Genomic DNA, 9935 nt, shown 5'->3' on the forward strand with positions numbered 1-9935 from the left:
GATGGACGAAATAATCACGCTTTTTATGCGAAAGGACAACTCAACTACCGACGACAGTGTGACTCATGTAGGATTCCCTGTACAAGGGACGGGGCAGATCTTACATCGAAATACACTTATCACGATTCCTACGGATTGCGCACCCTTAAGTGTAATTACTTCGAAAAGTTTGTCAAGTACTTTTGTAAAACACTGGGAATGAAACCAAACACTCAAAAAAATGTGATAAGATTCTCCGTAATTTTTTCGTGGAAGCAGACTGTTCTTGTTCAATAGAGTGCACATGACAATTCGTCCTCAAATTTTATTTTTTCTCTCAGATTTTGTTTGTTATTCAGGATCATTAGATGAATACAATATTGTTACTTCATAGGACCCTTACACAGACCCTTTCGCTCTTTTTTTTTGGTGTGTGTGTGTGTGTGTGTGTGTGTGTGTGTGTGTGTGTGTGTGTGTGTGTGCGTGTGTGTGTGTGTGCATGTGCGTGTGTGTGTGTGTGTGCGTGTGTGTGTGTGTGCATGTGCGTGTGTGTGTGTGTGTGCGTGTGTGTGTGTGTGTGTGTGTGTGTGCGTGTGCGTGTGTGTGCGTGTGTGTGTGTGTGTCCGTGCGTGTGTGTGTGTGCGTGTGTGTGTGTGTGTGTGTGTGTGTGTGTGTGTGTGTGTATGTGTGTGTGTGCACGCGCGTATATGCTTATGTGTGAGTAAGGTCACAGCATTACCCATAGATCAGGTCTTACGAGCTATAGAGCTCTCCTCTGAGAAGGTAGTAGTTGTCAATCACGAGCCCAGCACGTGGTCCAAGACTGTTGAATCACAGCTGTATAAAAGCAGGTTATCCGCAGTTATAATATTTCCTTAAGTCGTGGATAACAAGATCAGTATAATTAGACAACTGGTCCTTTCACTATTTAGAACCTTTCCCTCGGATTAATAAAATCATCTGGCGCAATTAGAACAAATGTTTTCCTCGTAAATGCCTTAGAAAAAATCCCCCTTTACACATGCTCAGATCCTCGTACACACATTTACGTATTCGTGTTATCTGTGTATGAGTGTGTGCATGTACGTGGATTTTAGTGTTTACGTGCAAGAACGCATCCGCCCAAGGCCGCGCGAAGAGTTTTTGGTTCAAGAAGCTCTTGAGAGGATTCTGTGGAGACTTGAATGTTGTAGCAACGTGAGACTCACCTGCATCCTTACCAAATAGTTCCGGCTAAGGTGGACGGCCGGAACCTTGTCCCCTTCGCCAGTTCCCGGAATCACTACACTGATAGCTGTCGATGGTCATCGTAGCTTGTCGCCCCAGACGGCCAGTCATTCAAATGTTCTTTGGTTGATATTGACTTGGTCGGTGTTCACTATATCGGGTGGAAGTGAATATAAGTTTAGGACATGGTCAGTGTTCTACACAGCGTCTCCACACTGGCAAGATGGTTCGGTCTTGAGGTCTCATTTAACCAAATTGTCACCAGTTCTGGCGAGTCTAGTTCTTGCTCTGTTGTTTCGTGTGGACCACTCACGTCATGGTCCTTCCTTTGGTCTCTGCACTGTATCGTTAGTCAGCGATGTCTGTCTCAGATTTCCATCGTTCCGCTGAAGTTTCCAAAAACACTTGTTCGTTTATTTCACCTCAACATTAACACTGCTTTTACTTCATTGTTTATATATATCATTCAGAATTCCTAACTCTTGGTTATAAATCCACTCAAGTAGAAATACATTTATATTTTTCTTGGACTGTTCGATTTTTGGAGTGTCTTTGAAGTCAGTTGCAATTTTAGTCTTGGGTGCTTGAGGGTGCATTTTTCAAATGTTTTATTTCCCAACATTTTATAATATCTTTCAAATACGTTCATTGGTTCTTACTATTTTATACGTAAAAAGACAAATCCTGTAAATGAATCTTGTTTTTATTGTAAACCAGTGGAGATACCTTAATTCAAGCATTATCCTGCCATACATATATCTTTCTTTTCATATATATTTTCAATATATCATAATTACGTCTTCATATGGAGTTGCTTACATTAGCCTGTTTACTGTATTGGTGTTTGATTGATAAGACCAGCTTTATCCAAAAATAAATACTATTTTCTTTTTCCTATGGAAGAGTGAGGACGTGGAATGAGCATAACACAAGAAAACATAAAATAAGAGGGAAACTACAAAACTTCCGTGTGCACACTCACGGTAACTCCTTAAGTCCATCCATAATAGTGAATATTGACTTTTGATGCAGGCAAGGTCATCATATTAAATCAGCAGGGTAGAACTCGTAGTAATGGGTTTAAATTGGATGAATATAGGTTTAAGAAGGAAATAGGCAAGAACTATTGGTTGTTTTAAGAGAAGATTAAATAACTTTATGGATGTGATGATAGGTGGTAATGAACATTGAACTGCCAAGTGTAGGCCTTATGGTCTCTTGCAGTCTTCTTCATTCTTATGTTATCATGTTCTTATGATTTTTGTCGCATCTTACACTCATTCCTCTTCTACCATAAATCCGTCCAAGCTTTCTGTTTGTCCAATCCAATTCGTTCTCTCGTTTCTTCCACAATTCCTATTAGTTGATGGCACGCGTGCAAAACCTGGCACATTAACGCTTTTTTTCAGGAATGCGAAACCCAGAGCTCATCTTAAAACAAATAACTAACTAATCTCCAATTTCTTCTGTATGACCACTGGTAACCACATATTGCGTTGGGGGGGGGCGGATTGGGGCCCTTATAGGGGTGAAGGGAAGGAGGGAGGGAGGGGGGTCCATAATTGTATGTAGGCCTATCATTTATGTTACTCTGTTGGCACGCGAGAAAATTTTGTATCAAAGATTTGGCTGATTCTGGCACGCGCCCTTAAAAAGGTTGCCCACCCCTGTTCTAACATTTATTTTGTTTCTCCATTTCCGTCTTTTTCAATGACATGTCCAAACCGGCGTACATTATTATTTTGGAAGCTATTATTGGTTAAGTACTAAAAATTCTCTAATTCTTACATTTCTCATACGGTCAGCATATGGGACTCAAAAAATTAGGCGAAATATTCGCATTTCAAACATGCAATCTGTCGATAAGTTTTGTCATCGGTATCTTCTTTTATTGGCGTATATTATAATTAGTTAAGTATGATATTAAAAGTAAGAATTCCAGCTTGCATAGGTAGAGTGTATTGGAATATTTTATTGATTAATGAAATACACTAAAAAAAAATCCTGAATTTTGTTATTCTATAACTTTTGAAGGACATTACCTTTTTCATATGTGATCACCTTTTTCGTTAATCTTTGAGAGGCTCAGGAAAATTTTTTCCCATGATACTTGTCGATCTATCAACGACTTTGACATTTTAAAAAATGGGATTCCGAACACCTCTGCTAGAAGGTCTCCTGACTCCAAAGTTGTTCTTCGTTTTTTACGGGTCATTCTTTTCTACTAAAATTCACTTCATTTCTAAATTTCTCTCATACCACATCTTAATTCTGTTTACCTCTCACTAGAAAAAAAATCCGTGTTTCTACATTTGTTTATGCTTGTGACAAGTTGAGGAGGGTGGAAAAAGAAGACACTGGTCTAGTTGCGAGTTTATTGACCGGTTTCAATTTCAGCTTCTTCAGAGGGGAATGTTTCCCACCTTTCTCTGTTTCTACCTTTCTCTACAGCTATGTCTCCGACTACTTTCCCGCTTTCGTTGATTGATTAGATGCAAGCATCGACGGCCAAGTCTCCTGCTACATGCCACCTGAGGTGCGACACAAGCCCTAACGAATATCCTTCAAAAGTGCTCATTGTCAGTGGCCATAACCACTCTCCCTATGCCTACTTAACATTCTTCACGGATGTCATCGTCTCATGTACTCCACGTATCGCCATGAAACTTCATTCATTAGGAAGAAAAACCCCTAAATCTCCAAAAATACTCAGAACTATGTCAAGCTCACCCATTTATGAGTGCCATATATTCATTCTGGTTATCCTCAGTTTGTTTTATTCCACCTAAAAAGATTCCCTCCCCAAATATTTAACTGAATGGTTTACTTGTATGTAAGCGTACTCGTAGGTACATGCACAAGAAATAAGGAAAATGACAACATTCATTTGAAGCGCCCAGAAACAGAGGGGCATCCCCGCCACTTTTATCTGTTTCGGGTTAAGCACAGATATATATAGAGAAGGCTTGACCCTATCTAAGATCCTCCCAGGCTCTCTTTGGGAATCGTCCACACAGTTGGGGGGAAAATTGGAGAGCAAAGGTCTACTTGCAGCAAACGTAAAGGAAATCCCCGCGGAGGACACTCACGTTCTCCAACGTAAACAGAGAGATGGCCCAGTAGGCTACTCGGGGTTGTATCGCTGGAGATAGGAGCTGGTGGTTACACTAGTGCCACAAAGTGCCACACAACCTCAGCCACTGTGGCACCTTAACTTGTAGTCTCTCGAAAGACATAGAGTGTGGGGTGATCTAACAGAGGTATTCAAATGTGCCAAGGGCTTTAACACGGGTAATGCAGACACGTTCGTCATATTAAAACAGCAGGGCAAAGCTCGTAGTAATGGGTTTGAATTGGACAAATATAGATTTAATAAGAAAATAGGCAAGAACTGGTTTACCAACAGTCGTTAACGAATAGAATGGACTTAGTGACCATGTAGTTAGTGAGCGCTCAAACTACCGGTTGTTAGAGAAGATTAGATCATTTTGTGGATGATGATGATGATAGGTGGTAATGGACATGAAACTGCCTTGTGAAGGTCTTATTGTCTTTTGCAGCATCCTTCATTCTTATGTTTTTATGATGTTAAACTTGACCAGTGAGCACTTTATTCATGTCAGAGGGAAGCACATTTTGAATCTTTTCCTCTGTTGTAGTATACGGTCCATCCAATGTTAGCAATCTCCAAGAAAAACGTTATTCCTAGGTCGACTGGACCACGTATAGGGTATTGACTGCATGAATTTGATAGGGTCAATACTTAAGGGGAGTTTATTGACACCCCTTAGGACCAGAGACACGCAGTATTCACTTATACTTGAGGATTGATCTCCACTCAAAGAGGAATGTTTAATCACTTGGCTTCCATTGTCCCTTTCTACTGTCCTTCTTAAATCTCTTCTTTGCCAGTTCTGTAAATCCACCTATTTGGCGCAGTATTGTCCATTCCGCCAAGGGTAGAAGCGCTGGTTATCGTTGATAAAGTACTAGAATTATGTTCACTGGATAGAGCCACAATTGGGACGGATGTTGGGTAAATCCCGAAAAGACACCTCTCGTGCATCCCGTCGTCGTCAACAGTAGAGCGTCACAGGGGTGCTTTGTGGTAAGAAGAAGAAGAAAAGGAGAAGAAGAAAAAGAAGAAGAAAAAGGAGAAGAAGAAGGAGAAAGAGAAAAAGGAGAAGAAGGAGAAGGAGAAGAGGGAGAAAGAGAAGGAGAAGTAGGAGAAGGAGAAGGAGAAGGAGAAGAAGGAGAGGAAGGAGAAGAAAGAGAAGGAGAAGAAGGAGGAGGAGAAGGAGGAGGAGAAGGAGGATAAGGAGAAGGGGGAGAAGGAGGACAAGGAAAAGGAGGAGAAGGAGAAGGAGGAGAAGGAGAAGGAAGAGAAAGAGAAGGAGAAGGAGGAAAAGGAGAAGGAGGAGAAGGAGGACAAGGAGGAAAAGAAGAAGGAGGAGAAGGATTAATATGAAGGAATGAAAAGAATGTCAGTGAAACCAATGGATGGCGCAATATTTTTGTCACGTTTTACGAGTGTGTATGGAAGTGGAGCCTGCGTTATAGTAACTGCAAGAGAGAGAGAAAATAATTGCGGAGGCAGTACGAGTAGAAATGGCGCACTTGAGGAAGTCACTAGTATGAGATTAAAGGTGACTACACACTAGGAATTTCTTGCTAGCATGTTACTTGCATTTGCTACTTCGTTTAATTAAGTAGACACGACTTAGGTTACGATCTTTTGTTTTTCAAAATTCCAAATGTCAAGTTAATCTTGTGTCATACACTGAGAGGCTAAATGCCGAACTAAGGGAAGTTAAACCTAGAATACGATTGTTAGACACATTGTTGAGATGCTCTTACGGAAGTGTAGAATAATGTAACCGAAGTCTAGTGTGCTTTCACCTTAAGAATACTTTTGAGTCATAGGTCGGAAGACTTCACTTCGGATTCGTCCACCCTCAGAAGTCGCTTGTTTTTAGCTAAATCAAAGGCCACATTCCTCCCACCCCCCAAAAAAAAAGTAGCTTCCTTTGAAATGCAAGGAAAATGTTGAAAATAGTGATGATGATGCTAATGCTTTGATAAAAAGAAAATTATTTTAGCAAAACTTGATTGATAAACATCATACTTTATAGCATCATACTTTGCATAATGATACCTAGTTTAGTTGGTACGTGTTCATACAAATCGTTCAAGCAGAAATATGCGTAAAAGAAAATGCACAAAAAAAAATCCCATCTACAAGTAGTTCCCTTAGATTTCAATGGCTGTCTTTGGGCTCATCCTTCAGTTCTCCCAAAGTAATACAAACTGGAATAATCCCTGAACTTCAGACACAAACAGCACATTTGGTCTCGCGCCTCAGATACCTCAGGCTCGGATTTTTACAAAGTTGCTTGAATATCTGCAACGGAGTGATGTTTTTCGTCTATCAGTAAACACTAGATTCGTGCCTATTTCTTAGGGGCAGGTAAACGTTCTTCCTGTTTTTAAAAGGTGATCAATCTTCTGTGCTTAACTACATGCTAATCAGTTTGACGTCGGATATAGGTAAGATGCTAGGATCAATAATATCTAATAGAATCAGAGCTCACATCGAGAGGCTAAATTTGATTCGTGACTCACAGTAGGGGTTCACTAAGGGTAGGACAAGTGTAACCATTCTTTTATCCTTTTACACTAATGTCAACAAGACGGCAGATAACAATGATATTTACGATGTTATTTACCTTGAGTTTAGCAAAATGGTCGACAAGGTACTCAATGGATTTTGATCTCAAACCGAGTCCAAACGGTCTTAATTGGCTGAAGGGCGGCTCTGGGTTCGTAGTACTTAAACACCAAAAACCTATTCATCCCTCAGCTGGATAAAATCGTCTATCATCAACTCTAATAAAAATTAGGTCACTGTGATGGCGAGGGGAGGGAGGAGGGGTTGGTGGTACTGGTATGTGTATGTGTCGGAGTGGGGAGGTGCGAGCGCGCGTTTGTTACACAACACTACATTACCATGTCAACCAACGAGACTCTATGTCACTGTGGCACACATATGCATATCATGGAAAATATTCATGTTGAATAATTATGGCGTATACTACGTCGCGTTAAACACATCGCGTGGCGTCTTTTGTGAACCAACGCAGTTTTGTCGTGTCCGTGGCGGCGGCCATGGTCCCCGCGGCTCATCCGGTCTCTTAGGCTTTGCTTTATGGGGTGTCGTGGGGGTGGGTGGCAAAAAAAAAAAAAAAAAAAAAAGATCCACAGCTTGCCCGGCCGGAAGCCGATCGGCCAGACAAGAGAAACAGTATTGACTAGAAAGAGAATAAATAAATATACATTAATTAATTAATTGATAATTAAATGAATAAATAAATAGATACAAATAAAAACTCAGTAGTTTCAGCCCAGCTGCTGAATTTGTCCAGGGGATTTTCCAACCCTCGTCTGGTCTAGAGTTCACTCCTTAACTAAATAAATTCAGAGATCGACAAATTATCCTCGCTTATACTGGATTTAGAATTGAATTAATGGATGAATAAATAGATAAATAAGCGAGTAGATAAATGAATATATGTGAGTGGACAAGAAGATTAATGTCTTTAGTCAAGAGTTGCATATCATGGGAAATATCACATCTTTTACTACCAATTGTACAGCCCCCAACGGAAAAAATGGTGGTTAATATTCCAAATATTTCCTAACACTCTTATGGCGCGTGATCTACAGGTTTCTAAACGAAATGGGTTGACGACAACAGATCGGACGGAGCGTCCTCGCGACGGTTAAATGAATATGGGACAAAAACAGCAAAAGTGACCGCTAGGCAATTGTCTCACCCTTCCCGCTACCATGAGCGAAAAGTTTATATATTTTTGCCCACCGTCGGCACAGGAAATATACCCGTCCTTCCGCCTTCTTACAAGGAGAGAAGTTGGAATTCGCCCGGTGAGCCGTTGCATTGTCCTCCATTCGAGTGCATTTCTGGCGACTCAAGGATAGGGCGAGTCGTCGGACAAGATGAATATTATTGTACGTCTGGCAGGCTCGTTGCCGGAACTTTAAATTTTGGAAACTATTTCTATTGTAAGAGAAGGCTTAAATCATTTATAATTTTCCTTCTACGTATCTTTGTACAAGACGTTCAAGTATTGTATAATCATATAAGTAGATATTATTATACAAGGGATGAGAGTGCAAAATGTATGTTTTATTTTGTGTATTTTTTAATCATTACATTGCTATTGTTTTGATAATTTCTTCTTAGTACTACTGGGAGCTAACGGTTTATTCAATACTTATTTATCTATTAATTACTTCTTTACTACCTACCTACCCACCCAAACCTACCTACCTACCTACCTACCTATTTATCCAACCACACACTCGCCTACCTGCCCACCCACCTGGCAAAAACCTACCAAAAACCGAGCCACCCACATACCTACAATACATACCTACCTACCCACCCAAACCCCACCCACCCACCTTCCTACCTAACCACCTGCTCACCTATTATCATGTACTACCTTCCTGCTCACCTACCTAACCAACCCCCCACCCATTATTTATCATTTACTACCTACCCACCTACCTACCTACCTACCTATCCAAAACCCAACTACCTACCCTACCTATCTACCCACTCACCACCTATTATATTTACTTATAATTAACTACCTACCAACCTACCTGCCCACCCTTAATCAATGAATCAAATCAGCCATCCCGAGTCCACTGCTGAGCAAAGGCCTCCTTCATAGCGTTCCATGATTCACACGACCGCGCCAACCTCTGCCACGTCACTCCTGCAAACTTCTATAATTTACTACTTACCTACCTACCCATCCACCTATTATTTATTTATTATTTACTTCCTACCCACCCACCTCCCTCCCTTCCTACCTACCTACCTACCTACTTACGCGTCTGGCTCACGGACAAAAGTCGATAACTATTCGCACATGTGAGCGCTAAAAACTGGTCTTGTCTGGCAGGGAGGTGCTGAATACTGCTGATGCTAGATGCCATTTGCCGCCGGAAATGATCCAATTTTTTTCTTCTTCTTCTTCCTTTCTTTATTTATCTATTTATTTATTTATTTGTGTCTTTCGTTTTTCTCTCTTTCTTTCTTTCTTTATTTATTTGTTTATTTATTTATCTATTTATTTATCTATTTATTTATTTATTTATTTATTTATTTGTCTTTTTTTTTTTTTGTTCTTTCTTTCGTTCTTTCGCGAATTCTCAGTCAAGCATGATCATGAACTACAAGGTCGAAACCTAAGGCAACAAAAGACAGGACAGAGAGAAGAAAAGATAAATTGGAAGTTACTCTCTTTTACGAATTCTTAACGGTCAGACAACATTAGACAATGGACTGGAAGGACGAAATATAATAGAAAGAAAAAAAGGACAAGACAAGAAGGGGAATTCTCCTACTCCAAGGTTATTATCACCAAAATAGCTAACGTCTTAGTGTGATGCCATTCTTCTAAGCGTCCTTAAGATTAAGGTGAGGAGTCTACGCCAGAAGGCGAATATCTGCGGCCTAACGACCTTATCACATTGGGCTATTTTACCTCCAACTGCTTTCGAGAAGAAATCTGATATGCTGGAGGGGGAAAAAGTCCAGAATATCATGTGGCATCCCACTATTTTTTTTTTTTTTTTTTGAGAAAACAATATAGTTTGCCATAGCAGTTTTACGAAGGATTTTTTTTTTTTTTTTTTTA

Source organism: Oratosquilla oratoria, chromosome 39, assembly GCF_046742065.1.
Source record: "Oratosquilla oratoria isolate Oo_2021 chromosome 39, ASM4674206v1, whole genome shotgun sequence".
NCBI lineage: Eukaryota > Metazoa > Arthropoda > Malacostraca > Stomatopoda > Squillidae > Oratosquilla > Oratosquilla oratoria.